Source organism: Clarias gariepinus, chromosome 6 (assembly GCF_024256425.1).
Source record: "Clarias gariepinus isolate MV-2021 ecotype Netherlands chromosome 6, CGAR_prim_01v2, whole genome shotgun sequence".
Classification (NCBI taxonomy): Eukaryota; Metazoa; Chordata; class Actinopteri; order Siluriformes; family Clariidae; genus Clarias; species Clarias gariepinus.
The window spans coordinates 33,669,075-33,690,967 of record NC_071105.1 but is presented as its reverse complement, the minus strand read 5'-3'; positions in this window follow the sequence as shown (position 1 = coordinate 33,690,967).

Here is a 21,893-nt window from a genome sequence, read left to right as displayed (position 1 = left end):
ATTTCATATGATTAATTTTTTTTCCCATGGTCCATTTATATCATGAGATTTATTTATTTATTTATTTGTTTGTTTGTTTCTTTGTTTGTTTTGTTTGTTTTATTATTTTAGATGTAATATGTTTTGTACCAGATCTTTTTACATGGTGAGTCTTTTACAAAATTCATTTATTCTTCACATAATTAATATACTGTTTTTTTTTTCCACTTATGATTTATTTGTTTTCACATTATGTTTTACACACTTCTGATGTGATGTGATGCCCTTTTAATTTCATGTGTCTTTTTTCTTTTAATGTAATCACATATACAATACTTTAAATAATATCACGTTTATTGTAATTCATAATTAAAGAGATTGCCAAAACTTAATGCCATGGAAAAACTTATATTCACAAATAAAAAATGCATGATTTTTTTTTTTACTAGGGATTGCTAAATTCCTCTAAACCATTTCTACTCTTTGAGGCATTTGAGGACAGAGAAGTTACTCCATTCCTCCCTTATCATATCATCACTTATTTTAAAGCAGAAACTGAAAATCTACCCTAATTTAGCAGAATATTCCATTACCAAGACAGTTCTTTTATTTAAAACTATGTATTTCATACACCTTGTATTATCTTGTATTCAGGGTCGCAGTGGGTCTGGAGCTTATCCCAGGCATAAGGCGGGGTACACCCTGGACAGTGTCCCAATCCATTGCAGGGCACACACACACACTACGGGCAATTTGTAAACGCCAATAAGCCTTTTCTGCAGTTCTTTGGATTGTGGAAGGAAACTGGAGTACCCGGGGGAAACCCACCAAGCACCGGGAGATGCAACTCCACACAGAGATAGGAATTGAACCTGGACCATGAAGGTGTAAGGTGACAGTGCTGACCAGTACACCACCATGCTTCCCCCACGCGTAATCAAATCATTTTAAATAGGTTTGAAAAAAGTAAATCTGCTTTTCTGCATCAGCTAAATTTATATCATGCATGCTGTTTAAATTATGAGGGGGGGGGGGGGAACTACTGTAGAGACAAAAAATCAACATGGGACTCGATCCAGCAATCTCACATGGTGAGTATTTTGTTTGTGTAATCTTGCACAGATGTGCAGTGGGGTGTAGTTGTGTTTATTTCTGATGTCAGTTTTTTTTTTTTTTTTTTGTGGCTATGTTGTCGAATTGAACTTCCTTGCTACATTGTGTTATTACATATAAAAAAACAAAAAAATAAGAATAAAAAGAATAATTTCATTAATCAATTAACAGTAATTTACGACAGAAATACCTAACCAAACTTGACACATGTCTGGATTACACGCCAGGTAGGTTGTCCTCTGTGGTCAAAATTTTTTAAAAATTACAGACATTGTATACATTCCGTGGTAAATATGGCCAATGTGTGAGACAAGCTGTTGTGCTACCTCCGGAATATAAAATAAGTGCAGCTATGGGGAAATTTCATACGCCACCCATACATTTCAATGTCTCTTCCTGCATCGTATCATCCCCCACCTCCCTACCTCCCTGAGCTCCCTACCTCCCTCCCGATTTCAGCGGCTGCAGGCCAAGTGGCGTAATAAAGCAATCTGCTCAAAGTGATCAGGTGGGAAAAGCAGGCATTTACCTGTTTCACTGAGCGCTGAGAGGGGTTTATTAAAATGATTCATGATTGAAAGTTGAACCAAAACAAGCAAATGAGGTCAGTACTTTCCCAGGGTACCTCTCACGGTCTAAAGGTTAGTACATGCATGATCAAAATGAGCAATTTAGCTTAAGGGTTGTTTAGATTTTTTTTTTTTTATCCCCAGTTTATTTACATCTAAAAACCTACAGTACAAAAAAGTCTACAAAATCCAAATCCTAAAAAAAAAAAAAAATGTATGTAGATTTATATTTATAATGAGCAACCCAGAGTCGAGAGTAGCACAGAAAAACTCCCAGGGATGATAAGAGAAAGAAACCTGATTGAAAAAGCAACTCATTGCAGTTGTAATCAATGCAGTCATAAATACCCCAATGCGGTTATAAATATTTAGAAATAATACTGATATATTTAGGTTATAATTTTACGTTATAAATAATTCAACATCATTTCTTCTACACTTGTATACCAAGTCAATGAATACTTAGTCTATTATGGGAGTTTACACTACGGGTATTGGAGCTCTAACATTCCTTATGATTACAAATTATTTTTACCCAGAAAGGAATTTAATCATAATTTTAGTCATCAGTGTTAAATCGGTAGCTTTTTAAACTGGCTGAGTCTTGGATGCCCGTGATGCTGCAATATAATTAATAATCAGTGTTAATGTTTTAATGTATTAGAACATTAGAGTCATTTTGTGCAAAACTTAGTTCCGCTCCATTAATTTGATTACTGATTGGTCAAGCAGCATTTCAAGAGCCATTATATTTCCATTATAACCAAACAGGATGTTTCACTGTGTGTATCTCACCAGTCAGCTGTGTTAGTCTAGATTACAATTCCATGTAGAAACAGTTACTACAATATTCTACAATTAGTGCTTTCACACTAAGGGTTTGGACACAAATCCAAGTATGCTAAGTATGCTTAACTCATGTTTATGTTTGATTAACGCTCTCTACCCGGCCGAGCACGGATCGGCGTGCTATTTTCAAGTACGTTTGAAAAGCAAAGTACAATTCTTCGTACTCAAGCATGGTTTAAATCACATGGGAAGGCTAACCATACCAAAAACATTGCACTAAACCCTGGTTTTGATTGTCACATCATCAGTCTTCTCTGAAATCTGCATACACTCAGCATGCATTTGCATGAAGTGGGGGACCTGTAAGAGAACAGATGAGGGGGTTGTTATTGACATTTCCCCCTCCCCAAACAATTAGTAATAGTAGGCATAGTGGGAAGGTCAACTCTGTTAAACTAATCACCTTCTTTGTTTTTACTGGTGGATCGCAAACCAACTTGGTGCATGCTGCTGCCCGCAGTCTTGGTGTCTGTGTGTGGGTGGGTGCAAGTGTACAGTACATGGGAACAGAATGCTATTACTAATGATAATCGTACTTTGGTATGGTACAAAGCAAACCATATTATTCAGGGATATGACATTTGAGTTCATCAGATTAAGATGGAATTAAAGAAGAAACAACTATTTTACCAGATGCACCTTTAAACTTGCTCTAAAGTGAGTATGGATTTTCAAGCTCTATTTCCCCTAGTGGGGCAAAAATAACCCAAACAATTGAGCACACTGTGCATGGAATTTTAATCACTTTATATAAACATTGTATAAAATTATATTTCATTCATGAGGTTGTACTGAGCGTGAGTATGGCTGTAATTGCTTACAGCTTCACACCTGTAGCTTGTATTCCATATAACCTCGTTGTTGCTGGAGCTACATTGTTTAGATATAGCCATTTTGTCTTGGCCTTTGAATTTAAATGTCTCTGGTGTAAACCACAAGAAGGATGGAAACAAGAAGGGCTATAAATAACATCAACTAGTGGTTTGGTAGAAAGAAATGTTGACGGATGCAAACATTAGGCTACATCTTTACCTGTTGGATTGTTGATTATAACTGTTGGTTCAGAATTTATTTTATAATCAAAGAGATAAAAGAACCCACATTTTACACGGCTTTATTTTAATAATGCAAAAGAGATGTTGTTATACACGGGGCATTCGAGTCCAACCAGGACTTGTGATTTTGCCTGAACTTGTTAGGCTGTTTGGTTAATATTATGCAAATGGGACGTTATTATATGAAGGATGTTTAAAGTCAAACCGGGACTTTTTATGAAATTTCTCGGAAAAGAAGGCGTAAAACTGATCGACATTTACACAAGCACAGTACAGTAATAAGATTATAAGCCGCAGTAAAATATCTGACATGTTAAAGAAGTAGATATGTACTTGTGAATGACGTTCCTGGCCGGGGTGACGGAGAGCCTAGTGTCATTTTTTCCCATGACCATTCGGGGAATGAAATGCATGATGCTTGAAAATTGATAGATATCTTGTCGCCTACTTGCAGAAGAGACAAATTTGTCACCACTTGCATTTTACAGGAAGTCAGCTGGCCACATCCCCTGTGCAGTCCTGGCCACGTTCCAAACGAGTAGGAAGGCCAGCATTTCAGATGTGAAGCAGGCAGACTGATCATGGCTCTGGCATGCTGAATAAAGGTTCTGCCTTGTTGCTGGTGAAACAACGGGATGAATTGGTGTAGCAGTGGACTATATAGAAAAATAAGGCTAGTTTTTACACTTACAACTACGTTCTGTTTTTCTGCATAATCAAAAGTCCCAAATTGACTTGAACGTACCTTGTGCATTGCCTTGAAGTGACTCCGCTTAATTAGCAGAAGTGAAATTCATAGTTTTCTCTTATAGTCAATTCTTACACGCATTATTGTTAAAAGGATTACTATTGAGCCAGTGTAAATATTAATTGCAAAGAAGTGCACTGTTCATAGTAGGAAAATGTGACAGAGACAAATGTCATCTCTCATGTGAATGTACCTACTGTGCATTACTGTATACGGCAAAAAAAAAAGACCCATTTCATACCATCTGCCTCCATGTTTTCTTTCTTTATACCCATAAACAAATATTATAAATATCTCAGGGACATGATTTAAATGAGTAAAAGGACAGATAAAAAGAGGCAAGTGTGTACAAGTCCGAGGTGGGTGTCTCTTTGCGGTAGGGTTTTCTTTTCAGCTGGCAGAGCGAAATTGATAAGCAGCGAGTTACAAAACCTCACAATGGGTTTTTTGAGTGTGAGAAAGAAGACGGCTGGTCTCGCTTGACTGATTAGGGGTGGGCTTGCCAAGATTTTAAAGATTCCCAGGAAGCTGCATGTGCTACCAAGTTTCTTTTCAGCACAAGTGTGGTTCATTCTTTGTTGCATTCATTGGCGCTGCACAACAGCGTGGATTCCAGTTTTCAAGGGACTATAGCTGGTGGGATGCAGCTGCTTGGTGTGTCTGTAAACTTGGTGATTCTTAAGCCCCGCATTAGAAACCACCAGAGAGGAAAGAGTGATACCAGAAATAACCAAATACAACAGGAATGTGTGGAAATAAATATTAAGGAATAAAAACCAGCCAAAGTAAAGCCTGACTTCAAATCACAGGCGTAAAAAGTTTCGACTTCCCCTTTCACGGCAAATCAGAATCATTCTCTCAGCTCACGGCTGTTCTGGCAGAAAGAACATGCGAAAAACATCTGTAATTAAATGGAGTGTGATTTAAGCAGGACGTTAACAATTCCCCGCTTTTGGGAGTTGAGAAAGAGAATACAGTGCTCACACGTGTCTAAGAGTGACCAGATTGTCTCCAGGGACGGTCAGGAAGGAGTGACGAGTGAAGAACAGAATGATGGACGACTCGATTTCTCTTTTTTCCCATGAGGCTTGTGGCATTTCACCAACCAGCCCTGACCTAGAAACAGGCAGAAACGATGCAGCAGGTCGTGGGTGGTGGCAGAAAAAAAATCTTTACTCTCTTAGGTTGGGGGAATTAGTACAGGAAACTTTAACCCACCATCTGCATTTTCTTACACGGCACATGCAAAAATGCCCTAACCTCAAAATTTGTTTCATTTTGAGCTGTGACGGCACAAGCGAGCGCTAGAGCTCTTCAAAGATTCTGCAGCCTGGGCAAAGCGTGCAATGTTTTTTTTTTTGTTTGTTTTTTTTAAAGGCATGAACTAGATTTCATATCTGATCAATGGTTTATTGCCACTGTCAGCATGATGCTTGGCAACACAGACCAGGACACAGGCTACCGAACATGGATAAATAATTATGCAATGACTTAAAAATGAGGGGGTTTATAAATGTAAAGTAAATCCTGCATAGTCAGCTCTGTTAAAAAGCGGGCTAACACAAGCTGTGAAAATACAAGCAATTATCTAATTACCAAATCATCTTGCAGCAGTTCAGTGCAGAAAACTATGAAGATAGTGGGAGATAGGTTCAGTTTATCTTCATATCAAGCATCTGATTTGGAGCGAAATGTGTGAACTCTTTGACTTTGACCATGACGTGGACACTGATACCAGACAGGCTGTTTTATGTATTTAAGAAACTGCAGGTCTCCTGGGATTTTCAGGCATGGTTGTCTCAGAACGGTGTGAGGCTAAACATCCAGTGATTGGCAGTTCTGTGAGCCTTTTCGATGAGAAAGGTCAGAGGAGAATGGCCAGACTGATTAGAGTTGACATGAAGACTACAGCTCAGTATAACCACACTTTACAATCATGGTGTATAGAAAGGTATGTCAACACACACACTTTGAGGTGGATTCACTACAAAAGCAAAAGATCACATCAGGATCCAATTTGGCCAGACCTTTGGTGCATTTAAATAAAAAATTCTTTTTTTTTTTAAATCTTCATTTATTAGGTTGTATTTCCAGTTTGGTTAATATTATGCAAATGGGACGTTATTATATCCATCAAGAAACCTTTGTAGTCCAACCAAGGACCGTGAAGACTAATGGTACAGCCAATTTAAAAACGTTAATTAGCCTAATCTGCATGTCTTTGGACTGTGGGAGGAAACCGGAGGACCTGGACGAAACCCACCATAAACAGGGAGAACATCCAGACACCATGCACACAGACCTGACGCGGGAATCAAACCCAGGACCTGAAGGTGCACGGAAACATATTAAACAATATATATATATGCAGTCTATCCCATGAGCGTTCATCAAATGGAACGCATGATGCTTCAAAATTTTTAGATATCTTGTTGCCTACTTGCAGAAAAGACAAATCTGTCACCACTTGCATATTACAGGAATTTGGGATCACATCAGGATCACATCAGGAACTACTTTGGCCAGACCCCCAGTTTTGCTTTGGTGCATTTAAATTAAAAAAAAAAAGAAAAAAAGAAAAATTAAAAATCACCTCATGTCTAAAAAAATCCAGAATTCCTTACTTGGCATTATAAAAGTAGTCTTCAATTATTTTCCTTGTGTGTTTTGGTCCATAGCATATAATCAAGAGTGTGTGATGTGTGGACACTCACTTCTTTGTTTCTCTTTTTTCCCCCTTTTGTTCTCTTGCTTTCTTCACTTTTTATACGTCTATAACTTTCCAAAGCCACAAGTATGAACCTCTTACAAAAAGTCTGAAACAACATAAAGAAACCAGTCATCTTTTTTTTTTAAATGAATAAAAAGCTTGGGTAAAAACCAATACGCTTTGACATTTATTTTCTCTCTCTAGCCATATCAGTGGCTCTGCTGGAAAGGCTTTGACAGATTTTTTCAACTGTGAATGACCTTTTCTTGGCAAACATAGGCAAACCACAATCCTTGTATGACAGTTTTGCTGTAAAACTCGGACTGACCATATGTTTGGAGTATTCACAGTACACGCACTAAAACAACATTCAAATGGTTGTCTTAAAAGATTATTTAAGGTATTTTTGATTTTCTATCCAAACACAAGCTTTTTTTTTTTTCATGATGTACTGTATAATCAATTTTAATAAAAGAAATTCCAGGACCAGGATAGGGACTAAAGTCTTTAGGGAGCAACAATCTTTTGTATTTCCTACAACACTACATTGAAAAAAACGAAACATGATGTGTTGCAAAAAAAAAAAAGGGAAAATATTTTAGTCTACCCACAAGAACAGTAGAAATCACAAACATGAACAAGCATAGACATCAACAGGTTAATTTATAGTACAGACATTTTCTTGCAAGTTGCAGCCTTGTCTCGCTTTCTACTTTGATTGTCTGATATGCACTGACCTCAAAGAACATCTGGAGGAACTTGCACATGTATGAATTTAACTGCATTTAAAAAGAAGTAAATGTCAAACCAAGTGGCATTTATTTTAAAGAAAGTTATTATAAGTAAATTTTCAAACACTATATTATCCATAAATTATGATTATGTTTAAATGCAAGAGTCATAATTAGACAATAAAAATGGTACTCAATACTGGCTTTATTTAAGATCACACTTTTTTTTTTTTTTTTTTGCCATCCTCTGCTTCACTGAACCTCTTGACAACTTCTGGGCAATGAATCAGCCAGTTTCTTTTGGGGAAATTTTCTGCAAGTTTTCTCCAAGTTTCAGCCAAGAAAACTTTCAGTTCAACCACATTAGAGTACAATAGTCTTCATTTTATAAATGCTCTTTGCAGCTCTGTTCAAATATTTCTCTCTTGTAATGATCCACTGTACATCTTTTATTTTACATAATGATCTATTTTTTTGGCAAATGTTTTTGAATATATGGTTTTTGTAATTAACACTTTTGATTAACCAAGTTTTCTCCATTTGGAAATACTGACTGTCAATATACTGACCATAACATGATCTATTGATAATGCAATGCAATGCCAGTTACTAACTACATGGCCCAGGACACATGCACAAAAACTCAGATAACAGGCAGAGAAACAATTAGGATCATGCCTAATTCTAAACAGGGAAGTATATGACTCTCTAACACCCTAACAGAATAAATGCACAATATTATGTATATAATGATAGAACATAGAAAATGAGGGTATAAAACAAATTCATGAATGAACTCAGAACACCTGGATACAATCAGGAAAAACTCGAATGGCGGGCAGGGTCAGAGACATGGCGTATGTCAATGTAAACAAAAAAGCACATGGAGGGAAATCAAAACAAGAGAGCCACCATAGTGCTCGGAGAGGAGGATTGCATAACAATCTGCAAGGTCTAGCAATTTGTATTAAAATACTGCATTTATGATTGAAACATTTATGTAAAATATCATATATGCATTTACTGGATTCCTGTTGATTTAAAAAAATACAAGACCAAACCAATCTGAATAAACACAAAATACAGTTTTTATCTGTTTATTCAATTGATTAAGGGAAAAAAATATCTAAAACCTTGGACAGGCGGCCAAGCACTGGAGTACCTGGAGGAAACACTCCAAGCACGGAGAGAACATGTAAACTCTATGCACACAGACCCATGGCGGGAATCAAACCCTTGACCATAAAGTTGCAATCATTCACTCACTCATCGTCTATACTGCTTAATTCTGTACACGGGGTCGCAGGAAGCCTGGAGCCTATCCCAGGAGACTTAGGGCATGAAGCAAGGTACTCCCTAGATAGGGCAATTTGGGAACGCCAATAAGCCTAACCTGAGCATATCTTTGGACTGTGGGAGGAAACCAGAGTACCCAGAGGAAACCCACCAAGCACGGGGAGAACATGCAAACTCCAGGGAGGGGGAATCAAGCCCAGACCCTGGGAGTGCAAGGTTACAGTGCTAACTGTTAAGCCACCGTGCCACCCAATTAACTATTAACCAATTTAATGTATTAATAACTGACCTCAGTCAGACTATTTAAATAGATATAGCCAGGCTTGATTACTTCAATTCTTATTTAAAAAAAAACATTTTACATCATTTATACAAAATCTTGCTAAAGGTTTTTAACAAACAGTGTACTATGCCACAATGTAAAGAAATTACAGAAAAGATGACAAGGGTATTAAAATACATCAGTCAGAAAAAAGTTTCAAAGCCAACTTAAATGCTCTACAACGTCATTATTACCAAAAGGAGAACATTTCAAGCACCAGTTAAATCTTTACCATAATGGCCATCCTGCGGTACCAAATTTCTCCCAAGATAACATTGATGACTAATCTCTAACTCTCTGACTTGACCAAAAATGGTATTTGTGGAAGAGTTGCAAGGTGAAAACCAATGCTAACCACCTGAAAGGGATGGGGAAACTTTTTGGGATAATGTTCTGTAGACTGATAAATCAAAGAGCTTTAGACTCTAAATGAAAAATAGAGTTAAATATAAATATAGTTTGGGAGTGGCCTAGACAAAGTCCTGACTTGAACCCCATTGAGACGCTGTAACAGGACTGTAAATGGACAGTTCATGCTTGAAAGCCAGAACTGAGTTCATGTTGCTGATTTAAAGCAATTCTGCAAATAATTGTGCCAAAGTTCCTTCACACTAATATATGAGACTCTTCTATAGCCATCAGAAGCATTTGTTAAAATCTGTTCCTAATAAAGCTGTCCCATATTACCCAAATTAATTTGTATTATAATTTAATTATGGGGATGTGAAACCCTTTAGTGCAACAAATATGCTAAATATGCTATATTTATTAATTACTGGCCTTCATTTGTATTTTTCTGGCCCAAATGTTGTAGGTAAAAAGGTGATTTGTTACTGTTTTCATTACAGTGCTTTGATAAAAGGAAAAAAAAAATCAGATTACACCTATTAACTGATATCTGCTTAAACAATGACATCTCATCTAAATACGATCTTTAGCATCATCATCTTACAGTTAGGTCCTGCCTATTTTTTACTAACATGGGAGTAGGTATTTGGTGGGGACTATGAAGCCCTCCTGTAAGTCACTAAGGATAATGACATTTGCTAAATGATATTAATGTATAATAATTGCACATACAGTCATGTTAAAAAATTAGTCTATGTGTTTTTGGATAACAGCATAATAAAAATCATCTAATTGAAACTGGTCTTAGGCATATACAACCTCAGACAAACTTAGTTTCACTAAAATATAACTTGTTTCACCATTCCATTATTTATTTTAATTAAGCCAAAAAGAAAAACACATGTCGCAATACTAAGTACCCCCAAACTGCTTCAACAGGACTTAAAAGGGTAAGTTGCACCCAGGTGCTGCTAATCATCAGCCCTTGATTAATTAAACATTAGCAGGTGTGCAATCCTCTATAAAAAGAGGACGTTTTGGCAGTTTACTGGTTTGGCGCATCCAGGTGTGTGTTAACACAATGCCAAGAGGGAAAGACATACTGCATTGACTTGTTGCTGCAAATCAATCTGGAAAGACTTATGAAACCATTTCCAAACACATTGGAGTTCAACATTCTCCATTGTAAAGTAAGAAGCATTAAAGACAGTTGACAGTCTTCCCAGGAGTGCAATGCTCAGATAAATAAAAAAAAAAAAGAGAGCTACATCTCAGGCTTCACTGAGCATGTTAAATGTTGAAGTCCATGACAGCACACTTACAAGAAGATTGTACGCTTTACTTGTAAGGGTTGCCAGGAGAAAGTCCCTCTGTCTAAAAAGAACACTGAAGCATGACTGAGGTTCGCTAAACTGCTTCTGAACAAACCACAAGGCTTCTGGAACAATGTCCTATGGATAAATGACACCAAAGTGGAGTTGTTTGGCCTTAATACCCATGCACTTTTGGGCAAAAAAAACAATCAGAATTTCATCAGAGACGCCTCATACTCACTGTCAAGCACGGTGGTGGATGGGTGAGGATTTTAGGCTTGTTTTGTAGCCACAGGGTCTGGGCACCTTGCATTCTAGAGAAAAATGATGAGAGACTGAAAAAAATCATGCAGGAAACAATTACTTCAAGTTTTTGCTGCTAATGATGGATCTACATGCCACTAAATCATGGGGGTAATTAGGGTTGTGTCAGGGAGGGCATCCAGTGTAAAACCTGTGCCAAGTTGCTGTGCAGATCGGATGTCTGCTGTGCCAACATCTCAACGGGAGGAGCAACTTAGTATTGCCCACATGATTTTTTTCTTTTTGGCTTCATTTTTGTTAAATAAAAAAAGAGTATTTTTATTATGTTTTCACACAAAAAAGGATAGAATTAAAAGCAGGGCACTTACTTTTACACATGTTAATAACATGAAAGAAATGCAAGATTGTAAATGCAAGAAATTGTATGTAATATAATCTTTTTATTTACATTTCTATTTGTCTAGTACAGTGTTCCCCACTTAAATAAAGAGAATATTTTTTTTTTATCATTTGAAGGCATTATGCATAACTGTGTCTTAAATAGTATAATAAGAAATAAAGCTCTACCAGACACAATAATAATAATAATAATAATAATAATAATATAAGAAGGAAGAAGAAGAACCTAAAGTATACCCTGAAGTAAACCCTTCTTTTAATTTTTAGGATTTTCTGACATGACACAGCAGCCACAGAAGAATGGAAAAGTTAAAATGTCACTGACTATCTCAGTGTTTTTCAATAAATGTAATTGTATTTGACACTTACTCACTCTTTCAATCTCACTCTTTTACACATTCTATCCGTAGGTGTGGGAAAGCCGACCACAGTCAGCTTCTCATGATTATTTTTTTTATTGTTTTTTTACTACGAGCTAAAGATATGCATTTTCCATGACATCAGAGAAAGCATTTAAATTTTTGCGGCATATTCTGTTGTGGCTGGAATGAATGCGCGAAAGAATATGGCAACTGTTTACAGGAACTTCTACCAGAAAATATTTCCTGCGTGAGAACTGTGGCAGAGCAAAGTGCTGTCGATAAGTGAATTCAGGTTACAGCATGTCCGCTACGGTTTTCAAACCCCACACCACAGAGTCGTCTGATCAGCTTGTCAGATACACCCACGATGCCGTGCAGCAAAATGGGAAGCTGGTTTACACTGAAAGTCACTGTTTAGTTTAGCAGGTAGATTTTGTGGGAGTATTTGGATGGTAAATAGTGTATATTTATATATCCGGCTGATTTTGGGGAAGGCCCAAATATTTCCACTACAATCTAATCCACTGTATAATCTGTTTCTGTGGATAATCTCACTAGAGCATGTGTACCTAAAAATAGAAAGTAAAGAATTTAAAGGAAGACCTTTTTTAGGATGAGAAAGAAGTTTTCGGAAATGTACCGTAGCATTTTATTGTCCACATCATGAGATTTTATTTATAATATTAACCAGTCAAACATATCCACCTATATTTAATAAAGCACACATTTAATAAAGAGTCTCAGCTAAAGTTTTAGCCAGTGGCCCATCCTCTTTTTTTGGTGGAACAATAGGTTTTCAATGTGTCCTTATTTAATTCTGTTCTCTTTTCGTGTTTTGCTAATGAGCAATCTGTAATAAAAAAAATAAGCGCTCTGTAATAAAAGACACAAGACATCTGCATCTGATATCTTCTTAGAAGCTACTAAAGCACATACTCTATATGTGGGTTTATTTCCGGTTTCCTTTTCAATATCCCACTATTCTGTAAATCACTGGAACTAACACTGTTTATTAATTTATTTATTAATTTTTTGCTTATATAAAGTCATACAGTGCTCAAAATAGACAGACACTCGCTTGAGACATTCTTTAATACTCCACACCAGGTTTCAAGTCCTGTTCAGCGTACTCTGAATGTTAAATATGTTTGACAGGTTGGCTTTTGGAGCAGCAAGAAAGTCTTGCAGAAATCAGATGGTCATAATTAAAGTAATTTAATACTTTGGTAAGGTCTTGCTATGGTCAAAGCCGATTGAGGTTTAACAAAAAAAAAAAAGAAAGAAAACAGCAGCCAACAAAGGCTCACCATTTCAAATTCCTGAGTTAAATAGTCAGAAGGTGTTGATTAGTTTTCTATAACAGCATGCTTGGGACAATGTGTGCATATTTTTTTTATACTACATTTTTTACTGTTTTTCTCCCCAAATTGGTCCCCTGTCCATTCCCCCCACCACTCAACTCTTCCCTATGACACACCAACTATGAACTGGGGAGACCGAAGACTGACATGTGCTGCCTCTGTATCTTTTGGAATTAGAAATGCTGTATCATAGTGCAGCATAACACACTCGAAAGACAGCACCATTTCCAACTACATGAACTTCCAGTATGGAAATCACGATGGCATTGTGGTTTGCAGGGAGGAAGTTAGCCTTCCTTCCTATCTTGAGATTATTGCCAATTATGTTGGCCATCTTTGGGAGTTATATAATTCACAACCTACAAACAATAGGGCAAATGCAAATTAGACAGGGAAGAGGAAATATAAGTAAATACATTTACCACAAATCCCTAGCATTTGTCAATGAACGAGGAAGTTTGACCAAGACAAGGTAAGATAGCTACCTCACTAGATCACTTGGCTTTTAACGGGTCAAAAAAGTAAAGGTTCAGCCATAACATCAAGGCATAGCATTAACACCAAATAACATTAATCTATTAACATGATTATCAATTTCCCAGAAGCATGGGACAGATCAGGCCAGCCTGTCTGCTCTAATCCCAAATAAAGGCCAACACAGCACAAATTGGCGAAAAAGCCAATGCTGGTCTGTAAACAAAAGCATTAGAACACCCAGTGCACCAGAACCTGCCACAGACGGAGCCCAACACCGACCACACCTCCTAACTCTCCAGATCTCAATCTAATCAAGGGGGGTTTGAATCCCATGTTGGATCTATATGTGTGAAGTTTTCATGTTCTCCCTGTGGTTGGTGGTTTCTTCCAATGCTCCAGTTTTCTCTAACAGTCCAAAGACATGCAAATTAGGCTAACTGGCCTTTTAATATTGGCCATAGTGTGTGCGAGCATATCAGTGAGAGTACTTGGGTACCCTGAATGTACCTTGCCTAGTTCCCACTGGAATCCACTAGGATAGACTCCAAGCCTTCCGTGATTGGTTTGGCTAATGGAAGAAGATAAGGTGTTTATATTATCACTATATTATGCCCTGGAAATGCTATGGATAAAGTACAGCTGTTGGGAAATCTGTACACATTAAAGCAACTCTACAAGCAAAATTTGAAGGAAATTTTTTTTTTTTTGCTGTTTAGCCTTTTTATAGAAGGGTTGTCTGAGAACAATCTCTGGCTGAAGGTGTATTTTTACGATCAACTGATCTCATCTTTTTTGCTTTTCATAATAAACCACCCACATAAAAGAACACACATAAAAAGCTCGATTGTGGTATTACCCTCAACCAGTATCCTAAACCAATCTCCTTAAAGTTACCCTCCAGCTTTTAGGAAAAACCCAGCCAGCAAGAGTCAGCATTTTTTTCTCCCGCTTTAAACAAAGACTTAATTCTTTAGCTTTGAACAGATTTATTTCCCACCTTTCTCAGATACTTTTCCTCTCGGCGGGCCTGGAACGGCCTGAAATAAAACTTACGCCTGGTCAGATTTATGTTGGGGAATGCTGGACCTCCAGGGAGAAGCGTCTGTTAGTGTAAAAGAACAAACTGTGAACACGTTGTGACGTGCTGTGTTACATATTGACATGAGATTAAAAATGTTTATTGCAATCTACCGTAAATTAAAATCATCCCTGATGATATGTACACTAATTGAATGTTGTGCCAACATGATTAGATTTATTTGCATAGCAATTGTTGCTATAATCAGCAAAGACACTCCATTTAAATAAAAATAAAAAGTTATGATTGTTTTCCACTTTATATTATATGAGCATATTTTCACGATGAGGCTTGGAAGTGTTTCTACTTTCTGGGGGAACTTATTTTTACCTCAAACATATATTCCAATCAAACAAACAAACTGTGATGTACATACCGTGCTCTCGAAAAGGTCACATTTAAAAAAAAAAAAAAAAAAGAGGAGATGCATTGAAGGGTAAATTCACCTTGACCTTTTTTAAGTGTTTAAAAAAATGCACTTGAGTGGGTGGATCAGAAGTGAAGCTGCGTGCAGACTCGAGGCATGTGCCTGATGAGCATAAAAATGTGTGACTGGAAAAAAAAAAAAAACACGACCCCCAAACCAGTCATCCTGTGAAAAAAAAGCACCAGTTATTAATATGTTAGACTACAACTACTGTACATATATACAGTACATTTTGTTAGCACACCTTTAGTCTCTGGCTACCATTTAAACTTAGCACACACTAGCTGAGCACACTAACATGTAATATGAATGTGTTTACAACTCTCTTTTGTAAATTTCTGTATTTACCCTCAAGAGATTAATCAGGTTTACATGAACGGTTTGACCGCAAAATCAAATAAGTAAACTACATTTTGGCAGCATTAAGAAAGAAACAAGTTTTTCAGAAGAAGTAAAACTGTTTATTCTGTTTGTTACTGGTTCGTTTAAGTCACAAGGGTGTTAAAAAGCACAAATGCCAAAATGTTAAGTCAACTTTGCAAAACACTATAGCTCCAGGTGGAACGGTGGCATAGTGGTTTACACTGTCGCCTTGCACCTCCAGGTTCCAGGTTCGATTCCAGCCTAGGCAATTTATATGTTCTCCCTGTGCTTGGTGGGTTTCCTTCCACAGTCCAAATTTGTCCACATCCAGGCGTTCCTAAATTGCTCATAGTGTGTGAGTGTGTGTCTATGTGCGCCCTGTCCACGGTGTCCTGCCGATTGTGCCCTAAGTTTCCTGGATACAGGATAAAGCGGTATGGACAATGAGACAATTATGACTCCACTAAGTACAGATTGTCCCAGTGGATAAATCAGCCTGCAGTTGCATTTGTGCCAATGTAATTAATTAATTTAGTATTAATAGTAGTGTTGATTGAGTTTTAATAAAAAAAAATTATATATATATATATATATTATATATATATGCTTTGATTGTGTTTTTTTTTTTTTTTTGTAATAAGTCATGGCAGCAATTTGGAATAAACATGTTTTCACAAAGTTTGTTAAAGTTTATGAGGAACACTAAAAACAATACATAAACTTTAGTTTACAGCATCATCCTTCATTTTCCCCTACAAGTTTCTCTCCAGTTTTTACATTAAGTGAGCGTAGTACAGAGATGGAACTGCATATACAATATGTTTTTGCTTTCATAAGGTAGAATTTAGAAATTCTGATTGGAGAACTGGACATACTGTAGCAGACATACCAAACGCAATGGTCTCCCACACACAGTGTATGTCATTCATGTCTCTCATTCATGTACACCAAACGATCACACATCTTTTGAGTGTTATAGCATTATCCCTTTGCTTAATTTATTTTGGAAATACTTAAGTGCTTTCCAAATGCAGCGCAGCCAGTGCAAAGCTTCTAGATTAAAAACATAGCAATTTTCTACAAAAATATTTTGGTATATACAACCATGTGAGCCTGCGGAAAATAATACGGTAAATAATTTGCCAAAGTGTGGTCGGAAAAAAATGATGAATAACTGATATGAATGAATTGAATGACCAGGTCATCTCATCAGTATATTTATTCTTTCCCGATGTCATAGCCATATTCCAGGACAAAAATGACAAAATTTATTGGGCTCATTTTTATGGCACATTATTAAATGTGAACAGCAAAGAAAATGTGGAGAGACAATTAGTGATGCTACTTCAACATTCTGTTTTTCCTGGATCTCCCGTAGTGTGAGGGACGTGAACAGAGTCAACAGAGACTTACACTCATCTATCATAGCGCAGACTCCAAAGCCACAGAATGTTGATGCATTGAGGGCAGGGGTGAGACAACTGGGGACGTTCAAACTTCTAAGAAACATTAAATTCAGAGGATGTGGGACCTCCACTGGTCCCAGAGGTCAGAAAGTTAGTGACCCCCATCAACCAGTACCAACAACTGCTTTCCTTTTTCCTTATGGGGAATGACCCACACACTCTCGCACTCCTGCATGCACACTTATTTCACACATGAAAAAACAGAAATAAACCAAAACAGGGACCTGGTGAGTGTATGACACATACTGTAGTTTGGTACCAGTAATGTACAACCCAAAATTACTGTTTTCTGTAAACTAAAAACAGCTTCACATTAAACTAGTGGTGTGTACTGTAAATACAAACTGAGAGAATCGTCAACCATTAGAGTGCTAAAATTGATAATAAGAACAGAAAAAGCTTATATCGTGAAAATTGACATTACAAGCATTATAAGATGTGTTTATGCAGTACAATAAGGTAAAAGCAACAGCAGCATTCAAGCGAAGTAGGTCCACAAACATGAACCTTGGAAGCGGCAGTGTTAACGCCTAGTTCTAAAACACAGCCAGAATTGGGTGGAAAAATTACAGTCTTTCTTCTAACCAAGAACTTATAGTACGTTGAGTAGAATTGTTTTGTCTGCCTTCTTGATTATGTCTCTGCCGAAGACGGAACATATTCAGTTAGAGGAACTCATTTCTTGGACACTGATATTGACAACACCCTAATGCTGTTGCCGCCCAGTTAGACTATTCAATGGAAGTGGGAGTGTGAGAGTGGGATATTTTTATGGCATGATGGATGCACTTAGGCTCTTTCTATAGGCCTAAGGATGTAAGTCTCTCTGCCCAAGAGAGGCAGAAATGAACCTTTGTGGGCACTGGAAGATAAAATTGATTTGTGGTGTCCTAAAAGTGCCATATGAAGAGAGTGCTGGTTTTCTAAATTGGTGTCCATTATGGTTCTGCAAACCACAAACTTCTATCCTACTCAGGATTACATTTAGGATCAAATCTAAGCACCAAAAGTGACACAAAAGTTTTTGTGCGTAACTCATTTTCAGGCCTGTAGGTGCTCAACTGCTAGAAGTGAGGTGTTCATCAGGTCCCCCAAATTTTTATACAGTAGGTTCAACAGCAAGTAAACGAACCAGTATATTAGCTATTAGCACACAACAGGCACATACTGTATGTGCATTCTGTCCCCATGAAAGCTTTTAATTAAATCCATACACTGTGGTATAGTTAATTCCTTTGCAATTGGAGTGGCTGCCAGCCACACTTGCGGTACATAACCTCAGACATGTTAGTCAGATGGACGGCAGGTGACGTGGAATACTTTGAGGGAGAACATGATTTGGCGGGGAGAATGCAGTATAAATTGATGGAAAACCTGACTCTAGCTCCGGTGGTCCGGGTTAACAGAAATATGGAAGATAAAACAGGATTCTTGCGCTATTGAAAAGTCAATGCAATATACAGTACTGTACGTGCAAGAATATATTACCCCAAACTTGGCTTGTGTCACTGGTCGTAGTCATACTATATAATGATATGGGCAATGTTTTCTGCTGAATAACTAAACATCGTCTTAATAATTTTGAGCTGACATTTGCAATTTGAGCCTCAAGTTTAAAATAAAACAAACGCCATGCTTTATACTACCAGACCCACAAGTTTTGAAGCATTTCCAACTCTAGAACACTTTATTTTTACCCTTTAAACTTATACTATACTGTGCAATATCCATGATTCAGTGATAACGCATTGCAGTTGTAATATATCATCCTGCTATTAGATTAGGTGATTGATGCAGAGGAAACCAAAGCCCTATCTGACTCTGCAAAAAGCAGAGATAGACAGAGGGTACAGATAAGCAGCTGCAGCCGTTAAACAGTGTGTTTCAGACAAAGTGCATTAACCTCAACCCAGGGTTCTTAAGAAGGCATTATGCTATCTTAGCTGTTATCGCTTTCTGCCACTGTACTTTTGGTGTTTCCTGTTAAAACCAACATGGCTGTAATGCCTAAAATTGCTTTTTCTTTCCACGTACACGCACCATGGTTATGTAAACATACACACTTACAGTACATCAATGCTATTCTTTTAAGCTAATCTTGTGTTCAAGCGTAAACTAGCGTTACCAAGGTAACAATGATGTGACCTGTCTGACCCAGATTTAGACCACTTTTATTGTAATCATTGTCAGTGAGAGAGAAACAGATGCAAACACAGGTGTACTCAGTGACTAACTTAGCTCATAAACACCTCAATGAGTTGTCCTACAACAGGCGTCTCAGTCTATGTGTGTTTGTGTGAGTCAGTTCAGCCAAATTTTGCCAAAGGCACTGAAACTCTTCTTTATTTATGTGTAACCCTTCATTAGACAGCATGTGACAGTGTCTCCATGTGACAGTGTCTCGCATAATAAAACAAATATAATCCAGACTAAATGATCTGTAAATTTTGCTTGCCGTTAAGGAAAAATTATTTTAATTTGTATGTTTTATTTAGAACACATAAAAAAGACAATTAAAATCAATATTTGGCGGTTTGTTGGCACGTTAGCTTAGTTGTTAGCACTGTCGTGTGATTGAGCATGTGAAAGTTGACCGGAGGTCCTACCATGGTCGTACAATGGAAACAAATACAATGAGGATCATCCTTGGCCTCCACAGGCCCTAGTTGGACTACAGAGCTTCCTAGATGGATGAATGGAAATAACGCAGATTTAAAAATGCGAAAGGGACAAAACATTTCAAGTCTGGAAAGCGTGAAGCTCTCCAACTCCCTATGCTAAATATTAAATACTGAAAAATGTCATCATTTTATCGTGGAAAATGATTTCCCAGGACACCACACATACGTGAACGTTCGGTGTCTCAGGTGTCTCAGGTGTGTCAGGTGTGTCAGGTGTCTCGGTTGCATTCCAAGACAAAGACACACTTTGGAAAATTGCTGACTTCATCTAATCAGCTCTTCTGTCTACAAAGCAAAATGCCTAGAGGACAGATGACGGGGTAACACATATAAATACACACTTATACACCCATTCACACCTTGAACCATCAGAGAATCAGAGAATCTCGTGGGAAAACCCACACATGCATTGGTAGAAAGTGCAAAACTCGACAAAGGCCGTAACTCATTGTTTGTGATGACTCCAATACCAATAATGGAAAAAAAGAACAAAAAAGTATTTCTACTTCCCCATGATGGCAATCCGTATAATGTTACAGCCTTTTTATAAATGTATAACCATTTTCTTATTCTTCAGTCTTAACCAAATCACTTGATGCATTAATGAATTGTATATCGAATATCAGCTCAACATGCATCAATATATCGCACACTGAGACTGCTCTGTAAAAACATGGGAATGTACGACATTCCATTGAGATATAATACTTGCAGTAAAATTATTAGCCTGCTGTTCACACATGCACATACACATGGAAAACCCCCGAAGTGAGCAAAATGACATAGCTGAGCTTGAAGATTTACCTCATTAAAGTTTTCCACCCACATGCTCCTTTGAAAGCAGTTGATACAGTAAATATGTGCGTCAGTGTGTGTGTGTGTGTGGGGGGGGGGGGGAGGTGTGATCTACTGAAGTCAATAAGAAAGAGATAATACCTACATAAACTATGATGAACAGGCAGGAAAGCCAAGGCTGAAAGATTGATTTACACAACTCAATAAACTGTAACCGCCACCTTTCAGTGGCGGAAATACCTACAATACCGGATACATTGGAATGGAAGAGAAAACACAGTTTTTGTATGGGAGCGTGATGTTTCATATCCTGGCCAAATGCCAGTTTAAGTATTCCTGTCATTTTGTGAAGCTTTTGTAATGCCCCAATCAGCCAGAAATGCCAGTTTGATTTAACCTCAGAGCTAAATGACACATAAACCAAACTGAAAGAAAATGAAAGCACATTAAGCTTGCTCCATTGAGATTCAACTTATAAAAAAAAGAGAGAGGAACAGTTTGAAAAGTAGAGCATGGGGCATATTTTCAAAAGGTCTTTTTTCTTTCATGAGCAGCAGCACAAACCGTTTTTGTCTACACACAATATGTGGATGTCAAGTTTGATGAAAAGACTTGATAGGGGGCAAGACAGAGGGGTTAGTGTGAGCTAAGATAACACAGGTTTGCCTTACATCACTGCATTTCTGTATTTAAACAAGCTGTTTGGATAGAAAAACAAACTTAGCGCTCGAGATCCTTGAATATAAATTTTACAGTGTAAAAGTCATTGCGTAGCCAGAGTCTGACTTCTTTTTATCAAAGCATCTGCCCTAATGCTCAAAGGAGTAACAGCAGTAAACTGTGACAAAGGTTGTGCTAGAAATCCATTCTAGTTTGCATTGTTCATTCTAAATTGACTTTAGTCCTAGTTAAATTTACAGAGCGTGTATTCTTAGTGGGCGGCACAATAGCGTAGTGGTTAACACTTGTCACCTCACACTTACTGTACAGGGTCGAGGATTTGATTCCCACCACTGTGTATGTGAAGTTAGCGTGTTCTTCCCACGCTTGGTGGTTTCCTCTGGGTGCTCTGGTTTCCTCCCACAGTCCAAAAACATGCAGGTTAGGCTAATTGGCATTTCCAAATTGCCTATAGTATGTGAGCGTGTGTGCTCGTGTGCCATGGGATGGATTGGCACACCAGAGAC